Source organism: Notamacropus eugenii, chromosome 1 (genome assembly GCF_028372415.1).
Source record: "Notamacropus eugenii isolate mMacEug1 chromosome 1, mMacEug1.pri_v2, whole genome shotgun sequence".
Classification (NCBI taxonomy): Eukaryota; Metazoa; Chordata; class Mammalia; order Diprotodontia; family Macropodidae; genus Notamacropus; species Notamacropus eugenii.
Window position 1 is genome coordinate 613,275 of NC_092872.1, and position 25,287 is coordinate 638,561.

A 25,287-nucleotide genomic window follows, 5' to 3' on the forward strand; every position below is an offset into this window, starting at 1 on the left:
CCTCATAACAGTCTCTACAGTATCTCTTCCAGTGACTCCTCTTGGGGACTCTAGCCCAGACCCCTGCCACAGACCGAACTGAAGTGCCTCCCTCTACAGCCCCACTTCCTGAGGTAACATCCACTCTGACCTCAGGCCACGCTCCCACAGCACTCTGGGGTATCTCCCCTTCTGACCCCTTCCCTTCCTCAGGTGCCCCAATCCAGTTCAGTCAGCATTCCCCAGCCTCTTCCTCTTGAAAACCAGGATTTGCTATGTCTCTAACCAAGCCTGTGCTCCCACAGCGCCTCATGTCCCATTCTCCATCTCGGACCTCATTCAGGTTAAAGAGAAACTGGGGAGATACTCGGAAGATCCCACTAGGTTTACTGAGGATTTTAGGGACATTTGAACTTTCTTGGAAGGATTTGCATATCCTTTTCTCTGCCTGTTGTACCACTGAGGAGAAGGGGAGAATTTGGGAACACACCCAAAAGTTTGGGGATCGTATGGCTAGCAACGATCCCATAAAATATCCCCCAGGAGCAGCTACTGTTCCCACTAGTGGCCCAGGATGGGATTATCAAAAGAGTGAGGACAGAGGAGAGACCGTATGGAAACTCGCCTGTTAGAAGGCCTAAAAACTGCATTTCAAAAACAAGCACGTTTCCAAAAAGTTAGGGAAATTACCCAGGGAGAAAAGGAAAACCCTGCCCTTTCAAAACCAGCTACTAGAAGCTATTACAAAGCTTACAAATTTGGATCCTGACTCCTTAGAAGGGGCTGCAATCCTTAGCAAGTATTTCATTAATCAGTCTGCCCCAGATATTAGGAGGAAGCTGAAGATGTTGGCAACGGGACCCCAAATCCCTCAGGCCCAATTACTGGAGATGGCCTTTGGAGTCTTTAATAACAGAACTCGTTGCAGTAGAGGAAAAGCACACAGAGGCAGAAAACATGCTCAATTCTTGGCTGTTGCCAGAGCCAGGAAATGACCCAGGGAGCCCCCTTGGAGAAAGGCTGGCTACTTGGGCAGTGGGGAAACCTGCTTTCGATGCCCCAAGGCATGCCCCTCCAGGGTGCCCCCCCCAGAGAGCCCCAGGAACCAACACCTGTGGAACCATGCCCATGTGACCAGGAGGGACATTGAAACAGTGGTGGAGCTGCCCCCCAGTGCCCTGTCCTCCAGATTCTCAAGACTTGGAACAACAGGAAAGCCTGGGTGCTGGCAGTGCTCCCACTTTCTCCACCTCTCTCACCAAGCCCTGGGCAAAAGTGGAGGCTGAAGGTAAGGTTACCCACTTTAACATGGCTAAATTCTCTGCTTTAATCAGTTGCTCTGGCCCTACCTGGCCATTGCCCCTTCGGGTCATAGGCATGGAAGGGGATATTAAGGGATGTCTCCAGACACACCCCATCCCCAACCTGGTTGAGGATCTGTTGTTTAAATGCTCCTTCCTTATGATCTCCTCTTGCCCTACCCTCTTGTTGGGAAGGGACCTGATGGTGAAATTGGGGAGCCAATTTTTCTCTAGTTAAATCTCCCATCTCCCTTTTGCCTCTGTTCACTAGATCTCCCTATGTTTGCTTGAAAGTGTGGGAGACAGTCAAGCCAATTGTTTGGGATCCTGGAATTCCAGGGTGAGCTACTTCTGCCACCCCAGCCATTGGTGGCCTCCCAGACATGTTCCCTCTTCAAGGCCAATGTCTGATTAAGCCTGAGGCCTGGGAAGGACTACAACCTCTAATTGAAAAATTCCTCAAATGTAAAATCCTTGTCCCTTGTTCATCTCCATGAAACTCTGCCATCCTTCCCACCAAAAAGCCTAATGAAGAATACTCACAATTTATTTTTGCCTTTGAATGGACTCTTCCAGGGGAATCAAGTCCATATCAGCTACCTTGGACCTGAAACTACTAGGTTGTAGCTTAATTCAGTATGTGGATGATATTCTCACTTGTAGCCCCACCCAGGAGGCTTCTTGGGCACTGGAGGCTACAGGGTCTCTTCCTGATAGCATGCCAGTCTGTAAAGTATCTGGGCCATGAACTCATGCCCACCTCTCTCCTTAACATCTGAGAACAAAAGCACTCAGAAACAAGTTGGAGCGTTTTTAGGCTCGGCAGGATTTTGTAGGCTCTGTATTCCTAAGTTTTTTGCTAAACTCCTTTCTGACTGCTCCACTGACTCAGACCAGGCTAAAGCTTTGGAGACTCTGAAAACTGATATGACCAGTCCATCACACTCTGTATGTTGATGAAAGGAGAGGGCAGGCTTTGGTAGCCTTAGTTCATTCCTTAAGACCTGACCCGGATGGGGTACAAGCCCAAGCCAAGACCTTTTCCCCTTGGATCAGAAGAACTTTTGTCATGTTTGTCTGCAAGGCCCCAGAAAGTCTGGCCTTGGGTGGGGGGAGGGGGAGCTCCTTGGATTCCCAGCCCGGATACTCCCTATCTGATCATTGTTTAGCATTCTCTTCCTTTGAGCCTAGCATCCTTTTCATATTCCCGACTACTTAGCATTCTCTTGAAGTCCAAGTTGCACAGCCTGGTTTGTGGATTGTTTGGACTTCAGCTACTCTGATCAGGATCCTCCCTGGAGTTGATCTATGGAGAACATCCCTGGGACCCCAGACTACCTGGCAACAGCTGCTTCCAGCCCAGCCCCTCTATTGTCTGCTATCTCCTGATTGCCTCCAGCTGTTTCCAACACTTGACCAGTCGCCCCAGTCCCTTGGAGGGTTTCCTGGGACTTCTCCTCAAGACCCTCCCTAAACCCCTCCTCCCATCACCCTAGGCTACCAGACTACCGCAGATCCCTCCTACAGTCTTTTGTGTATTTAAGTTCCTTCTCGCCTCTATGAAGGCGCTCAGATTCAATCCAGCCAGCTCAGACTCTGTCTAGCTGAGATTCTATCTGGCCCTCTTGTGAGTACAAATGTTACAAATGCTTAGGCTCCTTAAGAATCAACCAAGGTGGTGAATCTTTAATAAACTTTGTTTTTAAGAAGGCTTGAGTTAAATTCATTCCACCAGGACCCAGTGTGCCAGCATTTTGGGGTCCCCAACACCCCTAAACCCCAACACTATCAACCAATCTATGATCACATGGTCACGTGACATGGTTTTTGAACCCAGAGCTTCCTGACAAACAAGTAGAAGGCCTCAGTGAGCTCACAGACCTGTGTGGATAGTAGTACCTCCCTCAGGAAGACCCTGGTTGGAATCTTGCCTCAAAGTCTCTAGGCCTCAGTTTCCTCATCTGTGAAAGAGGGATAGTACTAGCACCTATCTCCCTGGGGGCTGTTGTGAGGATCAAATGAGATAAAATATGTAAAGTGCTTTGCAAATGTTAGCCATTAGTGTTAAAAGAAGACCTACTCTTGAATAGCCGTAATAGCCACGCTGTACAAATGTCTCCTTTTATCCTCATAACAACCCTCCTAGGCCAGTGTTATCGTTATTCCCATTTTACAGATGAGGAAACTTATTAGGTGTCTGAGGCTGGATTTGATCTTCCTGACTTAGTGACTCACTATGCCACCTGGCTGCCTTTATAGGTCGAATACAGCAACGCAGGTAAAGCAAATGCTAAAAAATAGTATCTCCAATTTCCATAGCACTTTAAGAACTATTTTCCTCACAGCAACTTTGTGAATGCAATTATTACTATTCCAAGTTTATAAATGAGGAAACTCCCTAGGAAAGTGAAATGACCTGCACAAACCCCCAAAGCTCCTAAATGGAAACTCTAGGATTTGAAAGCAGGTCTCTTGATCCCAAGTCCAGTATTCTGTCCACCTTGTGCCATAGAAATTCAGATCTAGGGAAGGTCCAACTTGGTGGCAACTTCATTATCATGATTCTATTTCTATCCCAGAAATAGATGTTTGGACAGTGGAACTTGAGTTGCTAGAGAGCTAACACCAGATTCTAAAAACATTGTTAAAAAGAATCATTGGGGGGGGGAGGGTGGAGTCAAGATGGCGGAGTAGGAAGACACTCATATGTTAGCTCTCCCCCCACAGCCCATAAAATACCTGTAAAGAAAGACTCAGCAAATTCTAGAGCAAGAATCACCTGCCCAGCAAAACTGAGTATAATACTTCAGGGGAAAAAATGGTCTTTCAATGAAATCAAGGACTTCCAAGCATTCCTGATGAAAAGACCAGAGCTGAAAAGAAAACTTGACTTTCAAACACAAGAATCAAGAGAAGCATGAAAAGGTAAACAGCAAAGAGAAGTCATAAGGGACTTACTAAAGTTGAACTGTTTACATTCCTACAGGGAAAGACAATATTTGTAACTCTTGAAACTTTTCAGTATCTGGTAGTTGGTGGGATTACACATACACACACACATACACACACACACACAGAGCACAGGGAGAATCAAATAGGATGGGATCATATCTTTAAAAAAATGAAATTAAGGGGTGAGAGAGAAATGTATTGGGAGGAGAAAGGGAAAAGTGGGATGGGGCAAATTATCTCTCATAAAAGAGGCAAGTAAAAGACTTTAGTGGAGGGATAAAGGGGGGAGGTGAGAGAAAAAACATGAAGTTTACTCTCATCACATTTGACTAAAGGAAGGAATAAAATACACTCATTTTGGTATGAAAACCTATCTTACAATACAGGAAAGTGGGGGCGAAGGGAATAAGCAGGGTGGGGGGGATGATGGAAGGGAGGGCAATGGGAGGAGGGAGTAATTAGAAGTCAGCACTCTTGGGAAGGGACAGGGTCAAGAGAGAGAGTAGAAGAGGTGGGAGACGGGAAAGGACAGAGGGAATTATAGTTGGTCTTGCACAGCACGACTGTTATGGAAGTTATTTGCAAAACTACACAGATATGGCCTATATTGAATTGCTTGCCTTCCCAAAGGGGATGGGTGGGGAGGGAGGGAGGAAGAGAAGTTGGAATTCAAAGTTTTAGGAACAAAGGTTGAGAATTGTTCTTGCATACAACTAGGAAATGAGAAATACAGGTAATGGGGTATAGAAATTTATCTTGCCCTATAGGACAAAAGGGAAGGGAGGGATGTTAGAAGGGAGGGCAGATTGGGGATAGGGGTAATTAAAATGCTTGGCATTTGGGGGTGGAGGGAGGGAAGAAATGGGAAGAAAATTTGGAACTCAAAATTTTGTGGACATGAATGTTGAAAACTTAAATAAATAAAATAAAAAACCAGAATCATTTGACTGAATTTCAGGGACCTGAGTTTTCTTTTTATCCCTCAACACAGCTTTGGAGCAGGAGGCTCACTGAAAACCTACTACAGTGATGATCACTCCAATCTTCCTTAGTGCTTGAGGTTACCACGTTTGGTCAGAGAGGCTAAGGTGACTTGTCCAGAGCATCTAGACCTGAGAATCAAAGGAAAATCTAACTGGCTCGCTAGAGGTCTTCCCCCTCTGATATTACCCAGTAGCCTCTTGGATCTCCTGAACACTGGGAAAGACAATGGAACATAAGGTACAGTGCCTGCCTTCAAAGACCTCCCCTGACTATGGGAGTCAGGATCAGATATGTACAAGTAAGTACAATCTCAGGCAGGAAATGTTATTAAGCAAACCACATATGTGTGCGTGCGTGTGTGTGTGTGTGTGTGTTAGTGCGGTATAGTAGGTAAAGGGTTGAACCTTTTGAACTAGAAGCCCTGGCTCTGACCGCTAAGCCTTCTAAGACTGAGTGAGTAGATTTGTGGCTGAAAGAACCCTTGGAGATCAATTAGTCCAAGCCTCTTATTTTATAAAAAAGGAAACTGAGACCCAGAGAGGATAAGTTTCAGGATTCAAACCCAAAATATATTGCACAAGGCTACCATTTACCTCTCCTCCAAGTAGAGTACTGTGGAGAAAGCCCTGAATTTAGGGTCAAGGGGATCTCTATTCAAATCTAAACTGTTTCTTTCTACCCTTGTGACCTTGGGGAAGTTATGAAAGCATAGATGAAGATTTGGAAGGGACCTTAAGAGAACCCAAGCCCCTCAATTTGGAGGTTAAGTGACCCCCCTGGGCAGCCTCCATTTCCTCATCCGTAAACTGAGGGCAGAGGGATGGACTAGAAGATTTCTCCAGTCCCTCCCAATTCTATAGGATCCTAAAAGAAATGAGGATAATGGTAGTTAACATTTATATAATTTATATAACGCTTTTTGTTTTTATTGAATTATCCAATTCAATCCTCATGATTGCAACCCCATGAGGTAAGTAGTGTAAGAGTTATTAATCCCATTAAGGCTCAGTGAGGTTAAGCTATGGGTGTTTCCACTAGTAAGTGATAGAGGCAGTTTAAGTCCAGCACCTTTTTTGAACAATGTACCACTTGTCCACCTCACAGGGTTGTTGTGAGCTTTACCTGATAAGATAGCCTTATCTGTAGGGGAGGAAGAGATGGGTGTGGGAGGGAGGAGAGGAGAAAATGTAGGTCAGTTTTCCAGCTACGACTACCTTTCTAAAACATTCAAGGCTTTCTCAAGCATTCAAGGCTTTCTCCTTTCTTTGCTTCTCTGTTCTCTAGGCACATTTTTTTCTATTTATATCTCTACAAAGAATGTTGGGTTATGGAGGTGAAGAAGGGCTCTTAAGGGTTCGAATCTTAGCTATACACCCTTGGTCAAATCCCTTGGTCACTTCAGGCCTCAGTAGAATGGAAAGAACGCCTCAGGGGTGAGTTACCTTTGGCTCTTGGAAGGCTAGTCATTTAGCTCTATCCTTGTTGGGGGACGCAGAAGGCTAAAACTAGACAATGTGCTAAACACTCTGTAAGTCAGCTTTGATCCTAAACCACTAGCCAGTGGTCTCTGCACTATTTTGAATGTGCACTCCTAATAGTGGAATGTTTTTTTCTTCCTGATGAATAGGTTGACAGAGTAGGAAAAGATTTTCTCAGCCGCACCTGGAGAGCTGCTACTCTGGGTGCTCTGGTTGAGGTGAGGTTTAACTGCCTGAAGACAGCTCAGAAGGGTAAAGATTGGGCTGTAATGGGTAAAAGGATGGATGTGATTGTGTTGCCAACAAACTAATGACTGGGAGAACAGGATGGGATCCATAGTCTGATTTCCAAATGGCTGTTCACACAATTCTTGGTGTTAAGCCATGGTCCTGTTTGGGTCATGCCACAGGCCCCACTTTGGAGACTACTAAGATGCCAGGGTTCTAGATTACTCATCGAAATGTTATTCACTGCATGGGGAAAAATCTTATCTTTTTGACAGTAGACACCCAAGTCTTTCCAACCTGCCAGAGCCCGTGTAAAACAGCAAGTTTCCACCCAAAAAATTCTTGAAGAGCATGAAATTTAGAATCAGATGACAGGTTCAAAACCTGCCTCTACTAGACTAACTCAACTCTCAGACACTGAAAGAATGAGCAGATGTGATTGCTGAGCCATTGTCAGTGGTATCTGAAAGGGAAAAATGCCACAGGATCTGCAAACTATAGGCAGGCTGAGTTCGACTTTGATTCCTGGCCTAATTTTAGAGTGAATGCTAGCAGGGTGGTCAGTGAGCATCTAGAAAAGGAATCACTGATCACAGAGATGTGGCATCTGACCAGTCTAACTTTGATTCAAGTTTTTGATGGATTTACTTAACTGGTAGATCAGGGAAATGCTGTAAATACAGTTTACTTAGATTTTAGGAAAGCATCTAGTAAAGTCTTTCATGATATTTCTTGGGAGTAATGGGATGATGGGGAGTGAAAGACTGTAAGTAGCGAGATTCAGGACTAGTGGACTGGTTGGACACAAAAAGTAGTCATTCAGGTCAACGTCAACTTTGGAAGAGGGTCCCTGGTTTCTGTACTCACTCCACCTTGGCAATTGAACACTTATCTTGATCATCTTTTATCTAGGCTAAAAGCCTAGACAGCATGCTCATAGAGTTTGTAGATGGAACAGAGCTGGGAGGGATAGCTCACAACCTGGATTCAGAAAGGACATCATAGACATCTCTACAGGATAGTGATAGAAAAAGCTGTAGAGGAGCCCAGTTCTCCCACAGAATAGCCAACAAATACCTGAAAAAGGCGCCAGAAAGTCCAATGATAAAGAAATATGAAAAGACTCAGCTCTTCCATCTAATCCAGAGTTTGATAAAAAGATACAGAACAGGGAGGAGGCTGGTAGAGGGTGAATTGAACCCAGAAATACCAGAGGGAACTCAGGCAAACTGTCCAGAAGGGAGAAGAGGAAGGGAGAGGGGGGGACCAGGGCTGAAGCCAGTCAGCACTGAAACAGAGGTGTCACAAGTAGACCCCAGCTCCCGCCATTGGGCATCTTTGAACTTCAGTATCCTCATCTGTTAAATGGAGCTCTTATTTACACTACCCCCCAGGGTTATAGTGAAGAAAATGTTCTGGAACCTTAAGCCTCTAGACTTGGAATTGTTATGCATTATTCAAGAGCATGCCTGGCAGAGGCGAGTGATGTAGTGGAAAGAGAACCTGATGGGGAACAGCCTTGGTTTCACTTAATCCTGGCACATGTGCCCAGGTACTGCCTTCCTCTGGTTGTTTCCTCGTTTGTGCAACGATCTCAAAGTTGTTTGTAACTCTAATATTTGTAGTCCTTGGAAGGAGGGATGGGACTACTTATTAGAGGGAGTTCCCAGGATATCTGAAAGAAAAGATATTTTTGTTCTTTACAAAGTCAGCAAGGATCTCAAATTTTTTAAATATAATTGCCTTTTCTCAGTCCTCACCCTTCTTGACTCCTTTTCAGCTTCTGACACCACTAATTCCCCATTCCTCCCAGATCTTCTGTCCTCCTTTTGCCTCTTCTAGGTCCACTTCTCCCTTCTCTACACTCTTTTTCTTGATTTCATCAACTCCCTTTATGCAGATGATACCTCGGTCTGTATCCAGTCCACATCTCTCTCCTAAAGCTCTAGGCTGGCCTCCACCTAGATGTTTGATAGATAGAAGTCTCAAAGCAGTACCAAGAGTGGAATACATTGCATTTCCCCATAAGCCCATTTCTCTCATTTCTGTTTCTGTTAAGGGGATCCATATGCTTCCAGTGACTCAGATGCACAACAGACTCATCCTTAGCTTTTCCTCGTCCTTCACCCTCCATAATAAACTGGTTGCCAAATTTTTGCTGATTCTACCCTCATAGTGTCTTGAGTCCATCCCCTCCTCTCCACTCACATGAGCACCACCCAGTCTCAGAACTCACCACAATTCACCTACTCAATTACAACAATGGAAGAGATTTCCAACTAGAAAGGATCTAGAAGTCATCGAGTCCAATGTCCTTGTTTAACATTGGAGTTAACTGAGGCTAGAGAGGTACTATGACATCCATCATCATACAGTTAATAAATGTCTGAGTCAGAATTTGAATCCAATTTTTCCTTTCTCCAAGTCCAAAACACTATCCTGCTTCTCTTAAATTGAGATACTCCCTGCCCTTAGGAGCATATATTCTCATTTTTTTGTTTTGTTGTTGTTTTTGCCTGGGGGTAAGTGACTTGCCCAGGGTCACACAGCTAGTAAATATCAAGTGTCTGAGGCTGAATTGGAACTTTGTCCTGACTCCAGGAGCAGTGCTGTATCCACTGTGCCACCTAGCTGCCCTTCTATAATTTTTTAAAATTAGATGTATGATTTCATCAGTTGAGTATGCTCTTAGTGAGGCACTTCCTTTATCTCTGTCATGTACACTAGCCAGTACATCCTCCAACATGATTGCCTAGACCCTGGCACCAGAACCTTCTCAGGCAAAATCTCTGCCAGATAGGCAACATATCTATACCCTACTATCCATATTATCTCTAGGCTGTGGCAGGTACCCCAAGGGTATTTTGGGGTGGTGGTCAGTAAGAATCCCACCACTTCCCCCCTTTACATTTTTAGTGGGTCAGAGTGAGCATCACAGGATGAAGACATGTGGATGGCTTACAGTCTTCACCTGTGTTGCAGATCTTACAGCATCGTTGTCTCCCCCACCAACCCACCTCTCTTCCAAGCTTCCTCAGCCCCATCAAAGGCATCATCATCCTTCCAGACTCCCAAGCTGTCATCCTTGTTATCCTTAACTGCTCCTCACTCCACTGAAGTTTCTGTCTTCACAGTTACCGTTGATCTCTTGGTTGCCAAATCCGAACGCTTTCTCCAAATTCTCCTCCTTGACGTCTGGCAACTCATCTCCCTCTCCTCCTGGACAACTATTCTCTCTCCATTTCTGAAAATGATGTAAGTACGTCAACTATAAAAAAAAATTCTCATGCCTGCATACTTAGAAAGCTTGGAAACAGAACTTTCTTGCCCATTTAAAAGCCTTCAAAAGCGAGGATTTCAGTGAGTTTGGGGATTCCTTTGGTAAAAATGTAGCCCTTTGTGGTTGGTTTGCACCAGGGAGGATGGAAATTTACTAACTGAATTTCAGCAAAAACCTTTGTATAACAGTAGGACAGAATTGACAAATGACTGTCATTTAGCAGCTGTCGTGAATGGAATACTCCTCCCACTTGGATTTATCCATCTTTGTGAGGCAGCTGTGACAGCCATTAAAGCCAAGTATTGAAATAAACTGCATGAAGAACCAAACCTTTGAATTGCTGTATCATAAAGTCTTAAACTAAAATTTTAAGAAAATAATGACATATATTCAATCATATTGCTCTCCCTAAAGATGTCAATATGATTAATAATATTTTTACTGAGAAGAAAAAAAGTTTTTTGTACTATTCATAAATGAAACATTTTCAAAATATTATTTTACCTTTTCTCATCCCTTTCGATTTTTATTTTCTGCTTGTTTTGTGACACATAATTATTAATTCTGAATGAATGAAAAAGTATTTATTAAGTATTTACTATGTTCCAAGTATTGTATTAAATGCTGAGGATACAAATAGAAAAATGAGATAGTCCCTGCTCTCAAAAAGCTCACATTCTCTGAGGAGAGACAACAGTAAGGGAAGGTTCATCTTCAAGACAGATGGTAAGGCCCAGAAGTCCTTAGGGTCCAACGTGAGAGCACATGGTAAAATCCAGCGGTCCACCATATTACTAAAAGTATTGTACTTGGTGATTCCCTGCTCATCCAAATGGTGGAAATGGATATATAGCTCACCCATAATGGTTGGGAAATTGATAGTGGACCCACAGGTTGGAGTGGAGTAGGGGCTCTGGATTATCTCCCATGGGAGAGGGGATAAGGGCAGTATGCAGGCAGAAGGAGCACTCAGTGGAATGGGCAGTGGGACCCAGGATGAGGGAGAGGAAGATAACAGCTCTGTACAGTGGTCTTGTTAAGTCCTTAAGTCAAAAATTCATGTATCATATCGAGTATTACCAATTTATGTAATACAATCTCAACTGGACCTCACTGCTGCTAGGCAGCCCTCCTAGACCTTCTTCATCAACTCACTATTCCACTTTTTACAGCAACTTTCCTAAACCTTTCTCATCCATCTTCAAACCTCCCATGGCTCCCTCTCCCCCTCCAATCTCTGCTGAGAAGCTTGTCTCCCACTTTATACAATTTATCATGAGTTTCTTTTTCTCCCCTCTTCCTTACTGAATCATTCAGGTACCTTCTGACACATTCTCCTCCTTCACCCCATCTCATATGAGGGGCCTTACTCCCCATCAAGGCTAATCAATTCCTCTTCCTGTTCAAATGATTGTATTCCACCCTATTTCCTCCGACAGACTATCTCTGCCCCATCATTCCCTCTCTATCACTTATTTTCAATCTCTTCGTCTCTACCAGATGCCTACAAACATGCCCATATGTCCTCTATCCTCAAAAACCCTCACTTGATCCTTCCACCCCTGCTAACTATCATCCTATATTTCTTCTGTCCTTTTGGCTAAACTCCTTGAAAAGGATGTCTACGATAGATACCTCCATTTTCTGTCCTCTCACTCTCTTCTTAACCCCTTCAGATCTGGCTTATGATTTCATCATTACATCAGAACTGTTCTCTCCAAAATTATCAGTGGTCTCTTAATTGCTAAATGCCATTGCCTTTTCTCCATCCTCATCCTTCTTGACCTCTCTGCACCTGTTAACATTGTTAATCACTTCTCCTTGAAACTCTCCTCCCTCTATGTTTTCAGGATACTACCACTCTCTCCTGGTTCTTCTCCTGCTGATCTGACAGCTCCTTCTCTTTCTCCTTTGCTGGATCCTCATCCGTGTCACACCCTATAACTATAGATGTCCCTCAGGTTTCTATCCTGGCCCCTCTTCTCTTCTCCCTCTACTCTACTTCCCTCGATGATCTCATAGAATTAATTACCATCTCTATGCTGATGATTTTCAGATCTGCTTATCTTGCCCCAGTCTCTCTAATGACCTCCAATCTTGTATCCCCAACTACCTTTCAGACCTCTCAAATTGAATGTCTAGTATGTATCTATAATTCAACATGTCCAAAACCAGACTCACTATCTTTCCTCCTAAACCTTCCCTCCCTCCCATCTTCCCTATTACTGTTGGGAGCAACCCCACCTCCTAGTCCCTCAGGTTTGCAACCGAGGAGTCATGCTCATCTTCTGTGTCATCCTCCATGTCCAATCTGTTGCCAAGGCCTGTCAATTTCATCTGTGCAACATCTCGCCTGGTCTCAGTATGCCCCTCCCAGGATAAACTCATCACCTGAGACTACTCATCACCTCCCGAGGTTGGAAGCACCAACCCCCTCAGCCTTCTCTCCCCTCTGATTAGAGGGCTGGAGGGTGGAGTACCAAACTCCTCCCAATGCTTTCCTTAATGGAGAGCCCAAATGGCACTTGTTTATCAGATTAGATCTCTCAGATATGCTCCCTTCTCTCCTCCGACACTGCCACTCTCTGAGGCAGACTCTCATCACTTCTTGCCTTGATCATTGCAGTAGCCTGCTGGTGGGCTGCCTGCCTCAAGTCTCTACCCACTCCATTTCATTGTCCCCTTAGTCACTAAAAACAATTTTCCTAAAGCACAAGTCTGATCCACTCTAAAATCCACTGACCTCTTATCACCTCCAGGATCAAATACAAAATCCTCCACTTAGCTTTCAAAGCCTAGCCCTCTCTTACCTCCCCAGCCTTCATCCACCTTATTCCTCTCCAAGTACTCTCCAACCCAGTGACAGGGACTGACCTTCTTGCTGTTTCACTCTCTGCTCCAGAATTTTTCTCTGGCTGTGCCTATGCCTAGAATGCTCTGCCTCCTCTTCACCTACTGCCTTCCCTGGCTTCCATTAAGCCCCACTTAAAATCTTATCTTCTACAGGAAGCCTTTCCCAAACCTGCTTAACTTTAGCAACTTTCCTCTCTTAATTCTTTTCTTTTCTTTTCTTTTTTTTTTCCCAACCAAACCTAGATACTATTTATTACTCTGTGCAGGAAGGGTTGGAAAGGCAAGAAGATGTGGTTGGTCATTTGGAGTCTTTGAGCTGGGCAGGACTCAGTACCAGAAGTGGTAAGGTTCGAAGGGGCCCTCTCTGGGGAGGCCCAGGTATTGGGACTGTTTTTCCATCAGTTTGGTTAGCTTCACATTCAGTTTGCCAAGGTTGGCCTCAGCCACAGCTTCATCCAACTTCTTGGGAAGGAAGTGCACTCCCACAGGGTACTTGTCCAGGTGGCTCCACAGCTCAATCTGTGCCAGCACCTGGTTGCTGAAAGAATTGCTCATCACGAAGCTGGGATGGCCCATAGCACAGCCCAGGTTGACCAGGCGGCCTTCTGCCAGCAGGATGATCCGCCGCCCATTCTTCAGCTTGTAACGGTCCACCTGAGGCTTCACGTTCACCTTCTCCACAGAATTTTGATTCAGCCAATTGACATCTATTTCCACGTCAAAGTGGCCAGTGTTACATACTATGGCATCGTCCTTCATCTGCTCAAAGTGCCTGCCCAAGATGATGTCCACGCATCCTTTGGTGGTGACAAAGATGTTTCCCTCTTTGCAGGCCTCATCCATGGTAGTCACCTCATAGCCCTCCATAGAGGCCTGCAGTGCATTGATGGGGTCTATCTCTCTGATGATGACTCGGGCACCAAAGCCCTGAAGGGCCTGAGCACAGCCCTTGCCCACAGCACCATAGCCTGCCACCACAGTCACCTTGCCTACAATCATCACATCTGTGGCTCGTTTGATGCCATCAATGAGGGACTTGCGGCAGCCATACAGGTTGTCAGACTTGCTCTTGGTAACAGAATTGTTCACATTGATAGCTGGCACTTTCAGAACTCCATTGTGTTTCATCTTGTATAGATTATGGACGCCTGTGGTGGTTTCCTCTGAGATGCCTCTGATACCCTTCAGGAGCTCAGGGTATTTGGTGCGAAAGAGGTTGGTGAGGTCCCCACCATCCTCCAGGATCATGTTGAGGGGCTGCCCATCCTTGAAATAGAGAGTCTGCTCGATGCACCAGAGGTATTCCTCATCAGTATCCCCCTTCCAAGCGTACACAGGAATGACATTTTTGGCAATGGCAGCTGCTGCATGGTCCTGGGTGGAGAAAATACTGCAACTGGACCACTGTATCTCAGCTCCCAGGGCCACTAGTGTCTCAATAAGAACAGCTGTTTCCACAGTCATGTGAAGACAGCCAGCAATCTGGGCACCCTTCAGTGGCTTGGAGGCTGAGTACATCTCTCGAAGTTTCATCAGGCCAGGCATCTCATTCTCTGCTACGTCCAGGGCCTTGCATCCCCAGGCAGCCAGGCTGATGTCAGCGACTTTGTAGGGCAATTTGTCAGACATGTGGTGGCCTCCTCCGTAGTTACTTAATGACTTAGCAGAGACCACCGCGCAGAGACTTCAGGGATGGGGGTGACAGGGCCTCAGAAAGGATGAGGCGGGCGGCAGGCAGCACCAGGAGGGGGTCTCTTAATTATTTTCTATTTTATGTGTATAGCACATTTATACATCTCTGTTTGCTTATTTTCTCCCCTGTTAGCCTGGGAGCTCCTTGAGGGCAGGGACTGTTTTTTGCCTTTCTTTGGGTTTAGCACGGTGCCTGGCACATATTGAAAGGTTCTTTGGGACCCCAAGCATCCCCGTTCTTATAGATGTAAGTTCTCAGTGTGTGTGTGTTGTAAAATACACACACAGTATGTATATGTATATAACACACACACAAAATATACATGTGTATATGTGTTGCCAAATTCCCCCCCTCACTTCTCCTTTACAAATACCAAGAATAGAAGAAGTAGATGTTTCTCCAGTTTGAAGTCTATTTTAGATTTATGTGAAGAAAACCTTATCAGGATTGAATCAAACTTCTAGGAAAACGACTCTTTGCACAGAATTCTGTTCCCCTTCTCAAGCCCTAACACTTTATCTTAGGAAACTGGGTAAAAGTTCAAGGACGAACTCTAAAGCCCTAGAAAATGGTTTAAAAGTACTAAATATTGGATCCTCATAATGACAATCAGATCAGGTCGAGTCAATAAGCATTTATTAGATGCTTTCTGCATGCCATGAGCTGCGCTAGATAAACTCTGAGGATGCAAAGGCAAAAAGCAGCTGCTGTTCTCAAGGAGCTAACATTCTCACAATAAGAACAGCAACCATTTACAGACCACTTCCTATGGGCCAGGCTGAGCACTTTACAATCCTGAATGCAAGGCAGATGTTATCATCTTCATTTTATAGATGAGGACCTTGCCACAGAGACTGGCTAGAGTCACATAACCATGAAGTGCCTGCGGTAGAATTAGAATTCAGTTCAGCTTGGTGGCCTGTTCATGAGTGCAGGCTCTCCTCACTTCATGCCTATTCATGAGGCCACCTTCCTGCCACTTTATTACCATTATTGGGAATAGTGAGAAATGGCACTGGGAGGTCAGGGAATAACCAGAGCATGTTGAGCTTTGAAAGCCAGGCTAAAGAGTTTTGACTCAATATGGCAGCCAATGAGACATTGGAGCAAGGCTCCAATCAGGAAAGAGAATTCTGGAAGACGTGGTGCAGAATGGGCTAGAGGAGAAAGAGTAGGAGCAGAAAGACCTACTCAACCTGCACCAACAGTCCTAATGATTGGATATGGATGGTGAAATAAGACGGCAATTCAAAAACAATACCAACCTTTGGGCAATGATAATGGTCTTAAGATCAATAAAGATCAATAAGGAAGTAAATCTGGTTTAAAGTGGGGGGGACTCAGTTTGGGACTCATTCAGTTCTTCCAAAAAGTCATTCTTGCCAAAAACAAGGGGATGTGTTCTGTTCGGAATTTTTTGAGGTGGAGGATTAAGGACCTAAGGCTTATGCCAGCACATGAAGCTACTTAACCAAGAAGGATTCTGGGAATCAAGATGTCTCTTTTGTGCCCACTTCCTCCAGTGTTCAAGTGCTTAGCAAAGGGGCACTGTGTCCTTCCTGTTTGCCTTGGGGGCAATGTTCCCTGGTACAAATCAGGCTAGTAAACTCCAGGTGAGGTCTGGCTTTAGCCCTCTCCCTTCTCAGAAGAGACACTTATTTTCACCTTTGTTTATTTGTTTACAATGATGGTATCAGAGGCATGTTTTCTTGGACCTGAGGTTTTGTTTCCTTTGAGGATGAAAATGGGACATTATAATAATAACCATCATCATATTCATATCTGTTTACAAAGAACATTTTTCACAATAATCCTGTGTTACAGACCACAAAGCCAGCATCCTCATTTTATAGACCAGAAGGAGGCTCCAGGGAGGTTAAACTCCTTGCCCAGGATCATGGATCTAGTAAGTGCAGGAGATGAGATTCAAACCCAGTCTTCTAATCTCAATACCTATGCTTCTTCCTCCCACTAGATCCTTGGACTGAGCTCTCAGCACCTCACACGCATGTTTGATTCATGTTCTCCTCATTAAGCTCCTTGCCTCCAGGCTCTCCCCATCCCAATTCATCCTGCCTGCTAGCACCAGCAATATTCTGCTCAATCCAATGAGCTGTGTATTAAGCTCTGCTTTGTGCAAGGTACTATGTTAGGTGCCAGGGAAAAGAAGACAAAATGAAAACTGGTCCCTGTCAAGGAGCTTACCATTATATTCTAGACTTCCTAAAAAGTTACTTTCAACATGTCCCTCTCATGATTAAGAACTTACTGCAGCTCCTAATTGCCAATGGGATGAAGTTCAAAACTCCTCACAAAAGCAGTGGTGCAAAGTCCTCCACTGTTGGGAGGCGTCCTAACCTACCTCTCCAAATAACTGCTCCCCTGACTTAGCACATTTCATTCCTGCCCGGTAACGTTGCTTGATCTTTCCACATTCTCTTCTGCTATCTGGAACGGCCTCTCTAGTCCCCATATATCCACAATCTACCTGGAGGATGGAATCAAGAGATTCCAAATTATCTTGATGAGCTGAAATCAATAAAATAAAACTTAACAGGAATAAAACGGGCATCCTCCTAATAATTCTATAGAGGTACAAGTCATACAAAAAGTCTCAGAAGAGTAAAGACTACAGGTGACCGAAGGGACAATGGAAATGCATAGGGCAGGTAGGCTGGAGCGTATTACCTACTATGAGATCAAAGGAGGATCAAATGAGATATTATAAAAGTACTGTATTGACATAAATAGATTACTCTTTATATACTAATATGCATATTACTATATAAAAGCATATATTAATGCAATCCATTGTTACGGTCATCTCATTCTTGCTTTTTCAAGGGGGTCTGAGTAGATAGAGTCCTGGAACAAGTTCCTTGCCTCCTATCATTCCTTTGTATTTGATGTTCTCTGGACTCCTGCACAGAGGGGTAAAATAACCGCTTTTTGTAGCTCATCTCAAAGCATTGGGATAGAAGTTTATCTTCTATAGGCACCTCAAAGCATCTCTGAGACAAGAAACAGGGTAACAGGGATGATATTTACCTAATTCTCTTCCATCCAAAAATCTAACGACCAAATTGGGCAATTGATCCTTACCAGTACAGAGGGAAAAGGGAAATCTGGTTTGGCAACAAATGGCTGGTGAAATGGCCTGGGTATCTTCAGTTGACTTCTAATTCAGCTGTGATGAAGCTACAAGGAAAAGCTGACACAGTCTTATTTTCATATTTCAAAACCTCTGTAGTTTTCTCAATGCATACTTCCTTCCACCAGTGCAGACTCCAGCCCCTCCAGGCTTTTGTAGATGGTCATGATTGTCAGAGGCTGAAAACATTTGTCATCTAGAGGCCAACCCTGAGGCAGTTACCCTCTCCTAACTTGACTAGGTTGGTTGGTCTTCATGTGACAGACATACAGGCTATTATGGGGCCCATACTTGAAGCCTGTTCATCCTGGTGTAGGACCTGCTGGGGTTGGTATTCCATTGCCATAGCCTATGAGAACCTGTGGCCACCTCCATAGTGTAATAAAGCATCAGAAGAGGATTTAGTGGAAGAAACTAATCTGTGGGTGCTTATTATAAGCTGTGATGAAGATAGGCAGTAATCTTACTGCTCCTTACCCTGATCCAAACACTTGTGGAGCATAGTACCTCACCTATCCAGAACATATCCATCCAGTCTCCCTGCCTGTCAGAAGTGTAGCTGAGAACCCAGAAATAGTAAGGAAGATGATGATGATGATCATGATGATGGCTGTCTCATTTTATCCCCACAACAGCCCTGTGAGGTAGTCAGGGCAGCTGTCCACACAACTGTTGCATTTGGACTCTGGTGATGTGAGTTAAAATCCATGAACCAACCCTTCATTTATCTGAGTCCCAGTTCTTATGCAGAAAATGCCATCAACCAACCAAACAATAGGTATTTATTAAGTGCCCACCATGCATTAGGCACTAGGTGCTCAAGATCCACAGAGAAATATGAAACAGTCCCCTCCTTCCCCCTCAAGGAACTTCAGTTCAATCTGTGGAGGAAATAATACAAATATATAAGTCCGTATGGAATATATGCAAAATGAGTACAAGGTAACCCTAAATGCCAGCAACTGAGGGATCAGGAAAGGCTTCATGTAGAAGGTCATGCTAAAGCTGAGCTTTGAAGGAGACAAGGGACTCTGGAAGGTAAAGTGTGAAGGAAATGGTGAGGGGAAGAGGGGAAATAGTTTGGAACAGAGGTGGGGTGTGTGTGTGTGTGTGTGTGTGCACGTGCATAAGTTCTCTCTGTTCACCTGAATATGTTACTTCTCATTTCTGGCCACTGCCTCTCTCATTTATGATGAAGAGACAGAAATTGAAGAGGAGCTTAATATTTGTTATGTGCGTGTGTGTGTGCGTGCGTGCATGCACTCTGAAGTCTACGAATATTTCTTATTTGGAGTATAAAAAGAGGACATTTTTTAAAATTCCTTTAGTAAATGTTCTCTGTTGGCAACTGAAGATGGAAGCAGCAACAGCCATCCCAGCAATCCAGCTTCAAGACTATTACAAAATGGTGTCCCCAAGTCCACCTTGATCAGCTCTCTTTGCAGGAATAGCCTCAGGCCCTTTTACAAACGGTTTTAACAAGCTGAGTTGCCTGGCTTTCTAGCCTATGGCTAATTAGAAACTATGGATTAGATGGGCAAAGGGGACAAAAGGACACAGAGAGCAACATGACAGGACAGCTAACAAAGACAGTGAAGAAGAAAGAGAAAAACTGTGACAAGCAGACAAAAGAGTTCACTTAACCTAGAGGTGTAGTACCATTTCATTTAGGGCAAAAAGTATCGCATAAATCAGGAGTGCCTGAGGGCACCACTGTTGGGCTTCTAAAAGAGCACTATTACTGATGTTTGTGGCCATGATCCTTGGAAAGGTAAAAGATGTTTATTTTCTCTCTTTTTCTGGTGTACCTTACCATTTCTTTAGTGTAGAGATTTCCAGGTATGGAAACTTCCTCCACTAACACAAATAAACAACGCCTTTTAGTTTTAGAAAATTGAGTTGCCTAGGGGCACCAAGAAGTTAAGAGTCTTGCCCATCTCACATAGTTAATACCCTCAGAAACCCAGGTCTTCCACAATCCAAGGCATGTCCTCTAACCAGTGTACCAAACTACCTCAAATGCAGGGAGTAGTGTATTGTTTTGTTTTGTTTTTATCAGTGTACGTGCATCTTAATTATTTGGAAAGCTCAGTGAGTCAGAATAATTAATTTTCCTGGAGATCTGGATAAGGGGAAATGTGCTGTGTTCACTGATCTGTTCTGGGCACCACATTTTAACAAGTAGTGACAGAGACAAGAGTGTCTAAGTGAGACCAACTAAGATGATGACAGGTCTTAAAATATGAAAAACTGTTGAGTCAAGATGAGAAGTTTGGTGAAGAGGAGACTTGAGGGGAGTTGATGGAAAGCGATCGATATTTTCAAATATTTAAAGGGCTTTTAGGAAGAAGTGAGGATAGACTTATTTTCTCTAACTCCAGAGGTCCAGAGTTACAGGGGAGCAGACTCATCTCAGTAAAAGAAAGACCCATGATGAGGTTCATTGACTGCTCTATTTGAATCTCATCAACCTGGATGAAAGTCCAAGAACATAAAAGAACTTGTGAGAAAGGGGATTCTTGTAATGCGTGAGAAGTTGAACTAAATGGTCTTTAAGATTTCTTCCAATATTGGATTCTCCATTCTTTCACCTTTATGGAATCTTCCTTAATGAGTCTAGTCCACATAGCTTGTTTCTTCTAATTCTCCATAACCATTAGTATCCACTCCTTACATTTTGTCATATCCTATTTAGTCCATCAGCTATCAAGACATAGGATTTAAAGACAGAGGGATCTTAGTTATCATCTAATCCAACTTCATTTTGTAGACAGAAACTGAAGCAAAGAGGAGGGAAGTGACTGCAGTCAGAACCCAGATTCCAATCCAGATCACCCAGTTCCAAGCCCAGAGGATTTTCAGCACATTATCTAGAATAGTGGCTCTCAAAGTGTAGTCCAAGGACTCCTGAGAGTTCCTAAGACCCTTTCAGAGGGCTTACAGGGTCAAAACTATTTTCATAATAATACTAAGATATTATTTGCCTATTAAAATTTTGTCTTTTCCAATTACAAATCTGTGTGAGGCCAGATTTTCTCCATATTCTTCCACCAAAACAAAATGTTGCAAGAGAATGAATGCAGAAGCAGATGTGGGAATCACTATGGCCAGACAACAAAGAGATCTGCAAAAATATGTAAAGCAATGCCACTCTTCTCACTAACTTTTTTTTTAACTTGGAAAATATAGTTATTTTTCATAAAATATGCATTATTTATGTTAGTAAGTGATGGGTGTCTCATTGTTATTTTAATGAATTAATAAATAAATAATTTTAAAATTTCTAATACATAAATATTGATAAAAACTATTTGGGGTCCTCAATAAATTTAAAATGTGTCAAAGGGTCCTGAGATAAAAAAAGTTAGAGAATCAATAACCTAGAATATTGCTGGGCACTTAAATCAACACGCACTTATTAATTGTGTTCAAGGTATTGTCCCAACTGCTTGGGCATAGAAAGACAAAAATGAGAATAGTGGTTTCCTCGAGGAACTTACATTCTCCTGCAGAGAATGTAGATTCTACATTCAGAAGCATAATTAAATGGGTGGGGAGGGGGAGTAATTACAACTTGGAGGATCCAGAAAAACCCTATGTAGGAAGTAGCACAGCCTTGAATAGAATAAGGAATTCTAAGAGGCAGAGGAGGTGATTGGGGGAGTAGTGCAAGCATGGGGGACAGTCTTGTACAAAGGCATGGAGATGAGAGTAGACAAAATGTAGAGGAACAGGAATACCATGTAGGATACTGGTTGAATGTGGAGGGGAAGATGGATTTTGCTTGGAGAATGAAAGACTTGTGTGGTATGGACAAGCCCATCTTGGAGAGTCTGGAATGGGTCAACATAGCCCGTCTTCCATTCCTTGTGGTTCTGAAGTCAGGAATGAAGAGGATAACTGGACCCTCTATAAATGGCCTCAACTTACCCTTGACTCTCAACTCCTATCTTCTAGAACCTTCCTCCAAAGTTGTTCCCAAGATTTGTAAATAGATTGCAAGTTCCTACCAGATATGAACCAGGTCTTATTTATATTTGCCTTTACCCTATGCCTGTCACAGAGTTCTATAGTTAGCAAGGACAATAAATATTTAATGAATGAATGAGTGAAAAAGTAAATGAAAAGGCCTTTATTAAGCACTTATTATGCCTGATTATATGGTAAGGATAAATATACTAACAAACAAGACAGTCCCAGGCCTCAAAGAAATTATAAAGATAAGACTAAAATTTACATGAGGAAATGAACCCCTACCCTTAAACAGACTGGACAAGAGGCAATGTGATATAAAGTGGAAAGAGCAGTGAACTTAGGGTCGAGTGGGATGTTCCTGTCCAGACTTTGCTGGTGTGTCTGATTTATACAGACAGCTCCTTCACCTCCTCTGTCCCTCAACTGTATAAAACTGTATAAAACTTCCTCAACTGTATAAAAAAGGCAGCTTGGGCTAGACAGCCCTTCAGGTCCCTTCCTGTTCTAACATTTGATGACTTTACATGAAATTTAGAGAGCAAGGTAATTAGTCAGCTGAGACTTGATGACCCTAAGAGTGACAGGAGCTTAGGAGAGGGAGAGCTGATCCCGTAGGCTGACATGACCACTGAGGATGGGGACCTGAGCTTGACTTTCAACAATCACTTAAAGCATAGCTAAGTTTTGCATAACTGAAATGGCAAGGAGGATGAATATATAGTTATTAAAAGGTCATGGATAAAGACCTAAAATATTTAAAAGGTCACATCAAAAATTAAAGGAAGACAGAAGAAGGTACTTTTTCTAACTGGGGTGGGCAGGGAAATGACATTCTTAATTAAGCAGGCAATAGAGAACAGTCCCCAAAAGAGACAGGTGGGATTATACACATTTTAAAAGCTTTTAATGCAGAAAAAAACGTAGCTAGAATTAAAAAAAAAAAATCTGTTGAATAAGGAAAAATATTTGCATCAAAGATTTCTTATAAAAGTCAGTTATCCAAGATATTTAGGAAATTGACACTGGTATATTAAACTGGGAGTGATTCCTCAATAGATATGTGGCCAAAAGATATGAAGAAATAGTTTTCAAGAGAATAATGACAGAGCAATGACCATATAAAAATGCCCCAAGTCACTAGTAAAGAGAGAAAATGCCAGTTCAAACAATGCTGACATTTCATTTCATACTCACGTAATTGGTAAAGATGATAAGAGATGGAGATAGTTCACGTTGGGACTGCAGAAAGGCAAATACATACTATTACTGTTGGTGGAACTGTAAATTAGTCTAGCTGTTCTGGAAAACAGTTTAGAATTAGGTAAGAAAAGTTACCGAACTATTGACCAAGTTATCCCTCTGTTGGATCACCTCAAGGGGGGTTAAAACAAAAGGAAAGGCCTGCTATTTCACAAAATATTTCTAGTAGCACTTTTTGAGGGAGCAAGAGTATGCTTATCAATAGAGCAACGGCTGAACAAATTGTTGGTATGTGACTATAATGGAAAGTTGTTATACACTGAGAAATGACGACTATGAAGAATTCGGAGAAACATAGGAAATCTCAATTGAATCGATGCAGAAGTAAACAGAACCAGGGGAACTACAGACAATGACGATGGTGGTGTCAATTAAAAGAACACTAAAAGGAAATCTAACTCTGAGTAACTGTGATGACCCTTCTTGGTCCAATAGAGCAGATCACGAAATATCCCTCCTTCCTCTTAGAGGTGGAGAGGGGAGAGAGGGAGGAGGATTTTGGGGGTGGAATATTGCATGCACTGTCCAATGTGGTCATTGTGTCCTGTGATTTTTCTTAGCAGTGTCTCTTCATTCTGTGATTTTGGGAGACCTATCTGGAAATGACTTTGATGTCACAACAGAATGTATCAATAAGGCCTTTTTTTTTGTCAAGACATTTGGAGAGGGGGGTGTTGAAGAGCAAGGGTCCCAGATACATCAATCTAAACAAAGGGTACCCAGTATTATCCTAAGAAAGATCTATTTTTAGGAAGGATCAAATGAGATAATGTGAGCAAAGTGCTTTGTAAACCATATAGTGTTACCAAAATGTCAGTTATTATTATTAGAGATTTAACCCAGTCCTTTAGACAAGAAAACTGAGACCCACGGAGGAATACAAGCCAACATTTAGACTTTGAACCCAAGTCTTCTGACTAAAAGACAGAACTCTTCTCATACCAGACTGACCTATTGTGGGTCTTGACTGAAATTATCCTATCCCACCCCTCCTACTTTCAACTCCCTAGGAGCACAATTCACTAACCCAACCCTGAGGGCAAGTGAGTTCAGAAAATTTGACTAGAGGAAGGACTCCAGGGTCATTCTGAGAAAGGGGGGCTCCACCTACCACCCTCTGCTAGGAAGGAGTCTACCCTAGCCTCAGGCAGACTCCAGACTCCAGCTCTAGCTGGATTCAGCTTCACTGGCAAAGGCATGGAGGCTTCTGGGAAAAATGGTTTCCTTGTGCTATCTCTTTGACTCCTTGTTAAGCAGCTGTTCTCTTAGGATCAGTAATGTGCAGGACCATAATAAGGTATGGGTGCAGGTGAAAGGCACCAGAAAAAGTTATCCCTGGGTGTCCAGAATCTGAAAATGTGCCTGAGGGTTTAGACTCAATAACACTGTCAATTCAATTAAGTAAATGTGGTAGGAAGGTAAATAGAAAAAGAAGCAAACTCAGGGGAAGGAAAATATTGCTGTTTCCTTCCGTTCTAATTCCCCTTCCCTACATTCTGGAGCTATTGCTGCTCCAGAGCAGGAAACAGCATGGGGCGGGGGGGGGGGGGGGGGGGGGGGGGGGGGGGAATCAGGATTTTGGAGATGGAACAAAGGGACTGTGAAGACCATTCTGTCCAACCCTGTCATTTTATATGTGTTCATCCTTTGTTGCCAAAGAAGACCATGCCATCAGAGAAATGATGACATGACTTGTACTTGACTTTGTTTTGAGTGAGGGAGGTCTGTGCAGGTCACCAGCCCCACTTCTCCTCCAGAGCCATCTGAATCCAGTGACCAGTATTCATCAGGATGACTAGAGATGACCCACAATGAGGCAATTGGGGTTAAGTGACTTGCCCAAGGTCACACAGCTAGTGAGTGTCAAGTGTCTGAGGTGAGATTTGAACTCAGGTCCTACTGACTCCTGCACTGGTGCTCTATCCACTGTACCACCATATGAGGAAGCTAAAGACCAAAGGGAGGTCCAGGGTCACACATGTAAGCCGAGGCACAATTTGGTTATAGTTTTATGCTTGAGGTGAGGTCAGAAACATAATGGTGAATTTGTAGATCACGACCCATCTGTGCCTTCCCACATCATTGCCCACATCCTCCCACCATCTTTTTAAAAACATTTTGAGCAGTTCTCCTTTCCATATCGCAGGGGTTAA

At 43.4% G+C, this 25,287-nt stretch overlaps 1 pseudogene; it reads right to left on the reverse strand.

The window, feature by feature from the left end:
* Nucleotides 1-13,289: 13,289 nt before the first annotated feature.
* On the reverse strand, nt 13,290-14,685 carry LOC140522336 (adenosylhomocysteinase pseudogene; annotated as a pseudogene).
* Nucleotides 14,686-25,287: the final 10,602 nt, after the last annotated feature.